General features: G+C 39.3%; 1 long non-coding RNA gene across 1 annotated transcript in view; it reads right to left on the bottom strand.

Annotated features, from left to right (window-relative positions):
- Positions 1 to 205: 205 nt before the first annotated feature.
- The window catches only part of LOC115029247, a 28153-nt gene continuing 19260 nt past the window's right edge, over positions 206 to 9098 (bottom strand). The window contains exon 3 of the long non-coding RNA XR_003834818.1: positions 206 to 2982. This is a non-coding gene — a long non-coding RNA (uncharacterized LOC115029247). The remainder of the gene's footprint in view (positions 2983 to 9098) is intronic.

The raw sequence follows: 9098 nt of genomic DNA, 5'->3' as shown, positions 1-9098 counted from the left end.
ATAGAATGACTCTCCCTCCCCATCTTTCTCTTCATATATAATATATTTATACATCTAACATATTAATATAATATAAATATATGTAATAAATACCCATTATATGTAATAATATAATATACAATACTTTATTTATATGTCCCATATATGCATGTATGTTGCTAAAAACATCTGCTTTGTCTCCACACCTTTGACTTTCAGAGTCTCCACTACCACAAAGATTAATCTTTTGTATATGTATATACACGCAAACACACATATATAAAGGGGATTTATCAGAGTGGCTTATAGGTGTGATCCAGCTAGTCAACCAATGCCTCTACCAATGGAAAGTCCAGGAATATAGTAGTTGTTTAGTCCAAGAGTTCGGTCATTGTTCAGTCCACAAGGTTTGGATGTCTCAGCTGGTCTTCAGTATATACCACCATCCTGAAGAAGTAGGCTCTAATACTAGCAAGAGTAAGGGTAAGTAGACACAGAACAAAAGCTTTCTTCTTCCATGTCCTTTATGTAGGCTGCCACCAGAAGGCGTCATACAGTTTAAAGGTGGATCTTTCTACTTCAATAGGATGAATTAAGAAACATCTCTCATAGGTGTTCCCAGCCACTTGGGTTAATTCCAGATATAGTCTAGTTGACAACCAAAAGTAGCCATCACATATTGCTAACCTCTTGACCCTGCAGACCCTATGCCCATATTATCTATTATCTCCACCTCCTCTTCTTTGCCTTCTTTCTGAGGGTTGACATGGCTTTCTGTTGCTAAAAACATCTGCTTTGTCTCCACACCTTTGACTTTCAAAGTCTCCATTACCACAGAGATTAATCTTTTGTATTAAGGTCCATGCGTGGTGATCATTTGAGAGGATTTTATTTTTCTACTTAGAACCTAAGCAGAATGGAGGCTTTATTCTTAGCCATTTTAGAGATAAGGAGACAGTTAAATAACTTTCCCAAGGTCAACCAATGATAAGAGGCAGAACCCACAACTGTCTCCAGACTCCAAAGCTGGGCTGCTTTGCACTTCCAGAGAGACAGTAGTAATAATAATGTGTTTCAGTTGTGTGCCACATAATAGCATTTTGCTCGGCATGGGACCACATATGCTATGGTGGTCTCATAGATTATATTGGAGCAGGACAAATATTTATTGCCTAGTGACATCACCGTGTAACTTATTACTCATGTGTTTGTGGTGATGCTGTTGAAACATGGCTACCAGCACATGTATAATTATAGCGCATGCAATTATATACAGGATTTAGTACTGGATACCAGTAACTTATACATGGTACTAGTTAATGCATTAAATGCATTTTATTTTTTATTATAGCATCTTCCTTCTACTTATTTTTCTATAAAGCCACACACCCTATCATGCTAGTCGCAGCCTTCACAGCTATTTTCTGGATCTCTTAAGCTTAATTTAATTCCAAGTTGCTTTGTTCATTACAGTTCTAGGAACAAGAAGCTATGTGACATTACATAGCTGTCTATCTGTCTGTCTATTATCTACCTGACTGCCTTTCGTCTATATCTACCATTTATCCTAGATATGACAGGCTATTTATACCATCTAGGTTTCTGTAATGTACTCTATAATCTTTGCATAATATTGAAATCACCTATTGGTACATTTCTCACGGTGCCCCCCCTCACTTAGTGATATGTGAATACGAAGTCTTTTCAAGATCAGTTGGAAGCTTTGTGGGGCTATAGTTCTTCCCTGTGCACATCCACATTTGAAGGAACTCTAATATTCTGTCATGTGACTTGCGTTTCATTGTTCTTAGGAAGAGTTCATGTATGAGCGAGCTGAAAAGAATACCACACAGGCACAGAGGGATGTCAGCAGGATATGTGATAAATTTGCTTATCCTGTTAGAACCACAGTTTTGAGTTTTGTTTTGTTTTGTTTTGTTTTTACATTTTTATGCAATATATTTTGACTGTATTCTTTCCCTCCTGCAGCATCTCCCAGATCCTTTACGCCTCCCTCCACATCCAACTTCAAGTTCTTTCTCTCCTTCTAAAAACAACAACAAAGTCAAAAGTCAAACAAAACAAACAATCAGCACACACAGTCCATTGTGCTGGCCTATTTTCATAAGCCACAGGGTCTCCCCTGGAGTGTGGCTGATATTTCCTAATAGAGAAAACTGATGTTCCCTCTCCCAGCAGGTGTCACTTGCCAATAGCTTTTTGGTTGGGAGTGGCTTTGCCCCTACTTCTCTTCCATTATGCTGGTATTCTGTCTGGTCTGAACTGTTTTTGGGACTGTTGTGACAGTCTCTGTGAGTTCATATCTACACTCAGCCCTGTAGAACAAGAAATTTTGATATAGTCATATGAGTAGCGATTGGTGCAGGATGAAAAGTAGTCTTAATAGCGTTTCATCCTGCTATAACTTATCATATTGCTCTAGCTATCATGCCGATCTCACCTAGGCAAGGGCAAAACTGAAAGTCATACTAAAATAACTTGGGTCTAGGAGAATATTTACAGATACATGAATTAGATACATTTGTCTAGCTTTTTCCCATTGGCTGCAAGAATGATTTCACTTCAAATTACTAAGCTACTAAGTGGTAGCTGTCACCAATTGAACATAAAACATTAAAATTACATTTATTTGGCAGCAGCAGGCACATGGGCCACATGTAGTGATCAGAGGACAACATGTGGGATTTGGTTCTCTCCTTCCATCATGTGGGTGCTGGAGATCAAACTCAGCTAACCAGTCTTGCCTGCAAGTGTTTTTGCTTGGTGAGCCATCTCACTGGCCTGACCAAATCAGCCGACTGAATAAGAATAAAGAAGCTTTGAGAAGGCTTTGTGAGGATGACCAGCAGCTGAGAGAAGAACCTGAGGGATGTGATCCAAGAAGAGTCATTCTGGGGTAGCAAGGCAGGAAGGGGCTTCTTAGGGAATACATTGTGGGGCAGCCTGTTCAGCAGAAGCCAACTGTTGACTCTATTATTTCTCCTAAAACAAAACAAAACAAAACAAAGATACAGGTAACTAGGCAAAAGCTAAAGGCAGAGAATCATCAAATCTTACTTCAAGAGTGGTCACTTACCTCATCTGTCACCGATCAAATGGATTCTACTTTGAAAGGGGAGAAGTAGGATCATTATTAAGTGTTGGTTCTTTGCAATAAATAAATAAATAATGAATAAACTATTTCCTTTGAAAGTGCATGGGATTGACTGAGACAAATTCTCTCTCTGCCTCTGAAGGGTTGGATTCAGAGGAGTTTACCTATGAAGCAGGCTGGTGAGTCTCAGCGTGGCTATGGAGTGGTCATTTGTGTTCGACACAAAGGCTTTGGATTAGTGAATGCATACTAGTTGTTAGGACAGGCTCATGTAACAAAGAATTGCCAAAATATTCTCAACCCCTGAGGTGGCACATGTTATACTCTGTTGTGATTTTCTTGTTACCAACATAAAGAACTTTGCTCCCCAGATTAAAGGTTATGGATGGAGCCTTTTTCAAAGAAATGCTTCTTAAGTATCATATTTCTAGACAATGGTTTGTTTATAAAGCAAAATCTCTCACAGTTTGTTCTCAAATATCCACGACTATTATTCTCAAAGCAGATGTAAGAATATTAAGGAGAGAGGGTTCAAAAGGGATATTACACTTAGTTGGTTAGAGGACTCAAGCATCCTCAGCAGGTAAAAGCTAAATTATCACACAGTCCCTTTGGGAGCAAATTGGTCTACTCTGTTTAACTCCACCAGTAAATACCATCTTTTCCACATTGTTATGCCAATGAAATGTTTATTCTCCCTTTGAGGAGTGCATTTAAGTGCCTACAGAAGACTCTAATGCCTCAGTGTTGACAATGAGATGTAATGAAAGCGATCCAAAGGAAGAAACACAAAATCTGGAGGGTAGGGAGTAAAAATCTACACAAGATTGGGGAGGTGGCTTGGCAGGTAGGAGCACTTACTATATATAAGGCCCCAGTTTCAAATCACCAACCTGGTTATAGTTGTGCCTAAAAGTCCAGTGCTGTGGAGGGCAGAGAGAAAAAGATCTTTAGGGCTTGTTGGTCACCATCCTACCTCCAGGTTCAGTGAGAGAGCATGTCTCAAGTGACTAAGGGGAAGCTTGATAGGGAAGGACTCCTGATGACTGAGATCCTTTGTCTGGCCTTTATGCACACAGGATTCTATGTACCAGCATGTACTTTGCATGCACGCGCGCGCGTGCGCGCGCACACACACACACACACACACATACACATGAACACACACACAACGGAATAAATTTTCAAAGTTCAGTCACCACATTTTGCCATTGCCAAACTTTGGAAGATTGGGTTTTTGTTATTTAAACAAAACTATGGCCAGATGCTAATCAATGTTAGTAAATCTTTCTGGACACATAGAGGGACTATATTATGAAGTACTTGTCTTGGGTCTATGTGACTAGTGTGGCCCCAAGGATATAGGTAGAAATGATATGTGTCATTTCAGACCTGACTTCACAAGTCTCCTAGGGGATTTGCAGGTTACTTGTCTTTATTCTCTGACTACATATGGGATGCAGTCACCCTGTGCAAACACCGAGTGAAGATTAAACTTCTATTGTTTAAGACATAGAGATATATGAGTTTATTGATCATAATAGCTTAGCTCATATCCAAGAACTGTGAAGGGGTGATAATTAGTAAACTGGCTGATTACCTAAAGAAAGAGCTGTAGTGGTATCTGACCAGGTTTTGTTTCTGTCCTCTTAATGACCTGAGGTAGACACCTATAGTAGTATTATCAAATTGGAAACTGATAGGAAACAAAAAGGGCTTACCCCATGTTCCTGCTAATAGTGCTCCAGGACAACATAGGTCTAGATTGTAAAGAGTAGCCAAGTTGTTGTGAGACCAGGGGGAAACCTGATTTGGGATTTCTGGAGTACAATTCATGAGGAACTTATGGATGGAAATGTGGTCATGGGAAAGAGGAAGGCCAATCATCTTGCAATTTAGATCAGAAAGAAGAGAGTATAGCATATGTATAATTAAGAGAAAAATGACTCCATCCTGGCTAGAATGTACTTTGTTTATCTTAAGGTAATATTAAAGAGTTGGATGTATCCCTGGAGGCAGGAATATAAACGGCTGTATAGATTCACATGCCCTTTGTTGGTCTTTTTGTCTTTAAACATCACCTGGTAAATGTGCAGCAAAAACTCATGGAAGGGTCTGGAAAGATGCTTTATCCATAAAGTGTTTCCTGCACAAGCATGAGGTCTAAGTTCAGCTCTCCAACACCCATGTAGGCTACATGTGCTTTAATCCCAGTTTTGGGGAGCTAGAGACAAGAGGACCTTCTCAATCAGCTTGTCTAGCTAACTCAGTGTAGCTCTGAGTTCAGCATGAGACCCAGTCTCAAGGAATAAAGTAGTGACTGAAAAGACACCCAATGTTGACTTCTGATCTACACACACACACATGACACATGCATGTGTACTAGAAAATGTGTACATATCCACAAACATGTACATTCACATATACGCAGTTGCATTGCATGTAAATTTTGGGAAACACATGGTGAGTATAATTCAAAATGGGCACAGGCCTGTCAGGCTGAACCAGTACACACAGAAATCTAAGATAAACAAGAGAACTTGAAACTGTGGGCTAAAAGCAAAGGTGTAAACTTCTCTAGGGCTAATGAAAACTCCTACATATGTATCTCAAATCCAGTCTTACAGGTTCAGAATCAATGAGATATGAAAGGTATCTTCGAAGTTTGGCATGGTAGTAAAATCACTGTGTTAACGTGCTGCATTTATAAGGCTCTGTCTTCAGCTTGTTAATAGACACAGAGACATCAGCCCCATTCCATCCCACAGTGATTAGACCAATGCTCTGCTCTCTATTTGCTTCAGCTTTAACGTTATGTATGTCAAATAGAAAAATAGTCACTGCTGTGTAGGGCTTTCGATTAATGGTCTGAGGAATGATTGAAAGCCCTGACTATACTTGCTCTAGTGAAAACGTACAGGGTCCTTGCAATCTTACACACACACACACACACACACACACACACACACACACACACACACACACGAGCATGAGATGTAGTTGAGATGCCATGAAATTCACTTTAGAAATTATACAAATTGGGCTGGTGAGATGGCTCAGTGGGTAAGAGCACCCGACTGCTCTTCCGAAGGTCCAGAGTTCTAATCCCAGCAACCACATGGTGGCTCACAACCATCCGTAATGAGATCTGGCGCCCTCTTCTGGAGTGTCTGAAGACAGCTACAGTGTACTTACATATAATAAATAAATAAATCTAAAAAAAAAAGAAATTATACAAATTATGTAATTTGATTTCTAGTGTATTTATAAGGCATGGTAATAATTCTCACTAAGAGTGCTTTGCTTTGTTCAAGAAGAAACCCCATGCATACTAATGCCTTGCTTCCCCCTCCCGAAATCTCACCAATAGTGGCAAAGGTTCCAGTTTCCCACAAAGTGGTGGAGAGTTGTTGCTGTTTGTATCTTTGCTTATATTCTCCCAGGGAGGATAAACTGGGATCTCATTCTGATGTAATTTTCATTAGGTTAGTGATTAATGATGTTGAGCATCTTTTGATGTGCCTACTGGCCATCTGAGTGTCTTCTTTAATGGAGAACTATCTGGCAGATTGTGTCCGTTTACAACAGGCTAGAGGAGTCAAAGGGAAATGGGTCTGTGCCGAAGAAACCAAGCATGTCAGGTAGCCTCAATTTATACCGTCACTTCATGACTGACAATGATCTCTTCAGAGTGCAGTATTTCAATGACCTAATTACCACCCTCTAGGTTGTACCTCTTTCACGCTCCATCTCTTCTCATGTAGCCATATTGTAGGCTGAGCTTCCAACACACAAACCTTTAGGGACAAACTATATCCAATGCACAGTGATGTCTATGGATTTACAAACATTTTTAGTTTTGATGAAGCTTGACACATCTCTTTCTTGGGTTCTTATGTTCTAGGTCTCCAATGTAAGGCCATGATGAGTTAATTAAAAAAGTTTTTCATCGCCAAGCACTCGAGCCTTTACTTTCTTTTGAAAAAACATGTTTTGAGTTAGAACATGGTATGGGGTCCAAGTTTCCCTTTGTGCCTGTGCATCTTCAGCTCACCACTGTTGAAAAGACCATTTTCCCACTGAGTGATTTCATGTCATTTGTGTACACTCTGATGTATTGTGTCCTGCCATGTGTTTGCTTTGGGATCAATTTGGTTTTCTTTGTCTATTTTCTTAAAGGGAATGTTTTGGCTATTGAGCTGCAATCTTTCTTCTCTTTACAGTTTTGCCATTTTCCTTTGAGCATAATTCACAAGATCTTCTCTAAGCATTAATACCTTGGGTTTAATCTTGTCTTATTTTCAGACAACTCTAAATATTTTCTAATTTTTTAATGTCCTTTTCCTTGTCCCATTAGTTATTTGGGACTATGGTGTTTCATCTCTGCGTGCTTGTAAATATCCGAGAATTCCCCTATAGATTTTTAGTTTTTCTCCATTGTGGTCATAGAATACACTTTGTCTGATTTCAGTCCTTCTAAATATATTGTGATTGATTTTTATGGCCTAGTGTATGTTGTCTTTAGCAGAAGGCTTGATGCACATTGGCAAATAATTTTCTTTCTGTAAGTATCTCTGTGGTATGCTCATTTAGAATCTTCTGGGTGTATGGCCAGGAGTGGCACAGCTAGGACATATGCTTGCTCTATTTTTAGTTTCTTAGCAACATCCACTCTGGTCTCCACTGTGGATACAGCAGTTTACACTTCCACTTGAAGTGAAAAAAAGTTTCTCTTTCTCTACATCCTTGCCAGCATTTGTTGCTTTTTAAAATTTTATATTTTATTTGAGTGTTTGTGCATGCATGTGGACACACATGTTATTGGGTGCACTTGGAAGTCAAAAGACAACTTTTAGGAGTCAGTTTTTTCCTTCTACTCTGGGTTCTAGGGACTATACTCCCGTTGTCAGCTTGTATATGAAGCACCCACTGAACCACCGCACTGGCTCTAGTGTCAAATGTTTTGTATTAAAAATGGTGGACATAGTTTGTGGCTCTGGGTTGCAATATCTTCTTGCAAAGATGATCTGTTGCTTCTGGGAGGCACTTAGACTAAAGGAGCAGGTTTTATTAACCCAGCCAAGCTGTCTAAAAGTATTGAAATGTGTGGTGTGTTTCTGTTTTACTATACTCTTGGCTCCCAGTTCTGAAAGCCTAGGGCAGTTCCCAGGGTACCTCCTCATAGCTTTGACCTCTCATGAACCTGCTGATATTTCTCCTGGCATTTCAGACTCTTCACTTCCATGTTCATTTTAACACCAGGAAGAACCAAAGATATATGTCATAAAATATAAGGCTCTAAATGCTACATTTATATATTTTTTTGTTCTTTCCTTTTCTGAGTCTTTGCATCCACCAAATATTTTCTTATTAGGCTTTATGCCTTTAAAACTACTTCTTTTAATGTATTCATGCAGATTTTCTGGTACTTCTCAGGTAGAAGGTCTCTCTGAAACAATCTAATAAGCCAATGTGGGAAGCAGTAGTCTACTTACAGAAGACTTACTTTCTTTATTTTACATTAAAGAGTAAGACATGAGTGAATGTAGGAAACCACATAGAACCTAAAGGATAGAAGACTCCTCAGCAATCTCTGCATCTTCCTTGTTTTCTAAGGAGCAATCAGCTGCGTGATTCCAGTTGTCTTTCATGGTTGGCAAAGGCTTTAAACATTGCTCATTTAGTGGTCTTCAGATATTTAGTGATTGAAACAATACTTTTCCTAAAGAACAAAAATCATGTTATTTGAAGGTTGGGATACAGCTCAATAGTAGAGGGCTTGCCTCACATACTTGGGGCCCTAATTTCAATCCTCTCTATGTTTAAATAAATGTTTGTAAATGTATAAGTTTTTGATTGACAAACATGATCTGTTTTACTGACAGAGTTCAGTGTGATATTTTCACACATGCATGTAGCACAACCTAATGAAATCCATCCCTCCTCCTCCTCCTTTCTCCCTCCTCCTCCTCCTCCTTTCTCCTTCCTCCTCCTCCTTTCTCCT

Source organism: Mus caroli, chromosome 14 (genome assembly GCF_900094665.2).
Source record: "Mus caroli chromosome 14, CAROLI_EIJ_v1.1, whole genome shotgun sequence".
Classification (NCBI taxonomy): domain Eukaryota; kingdom Metazoa; phylum Chordata; class Mammalia; order Rodentia; family Muridae; genus Mus; species Mus caroli.
The sequence above is the reverse complement of the archived record's forward strand: the minus strand, read 5'-3'. Positions and strand labels throughout refer to the sequence as shown.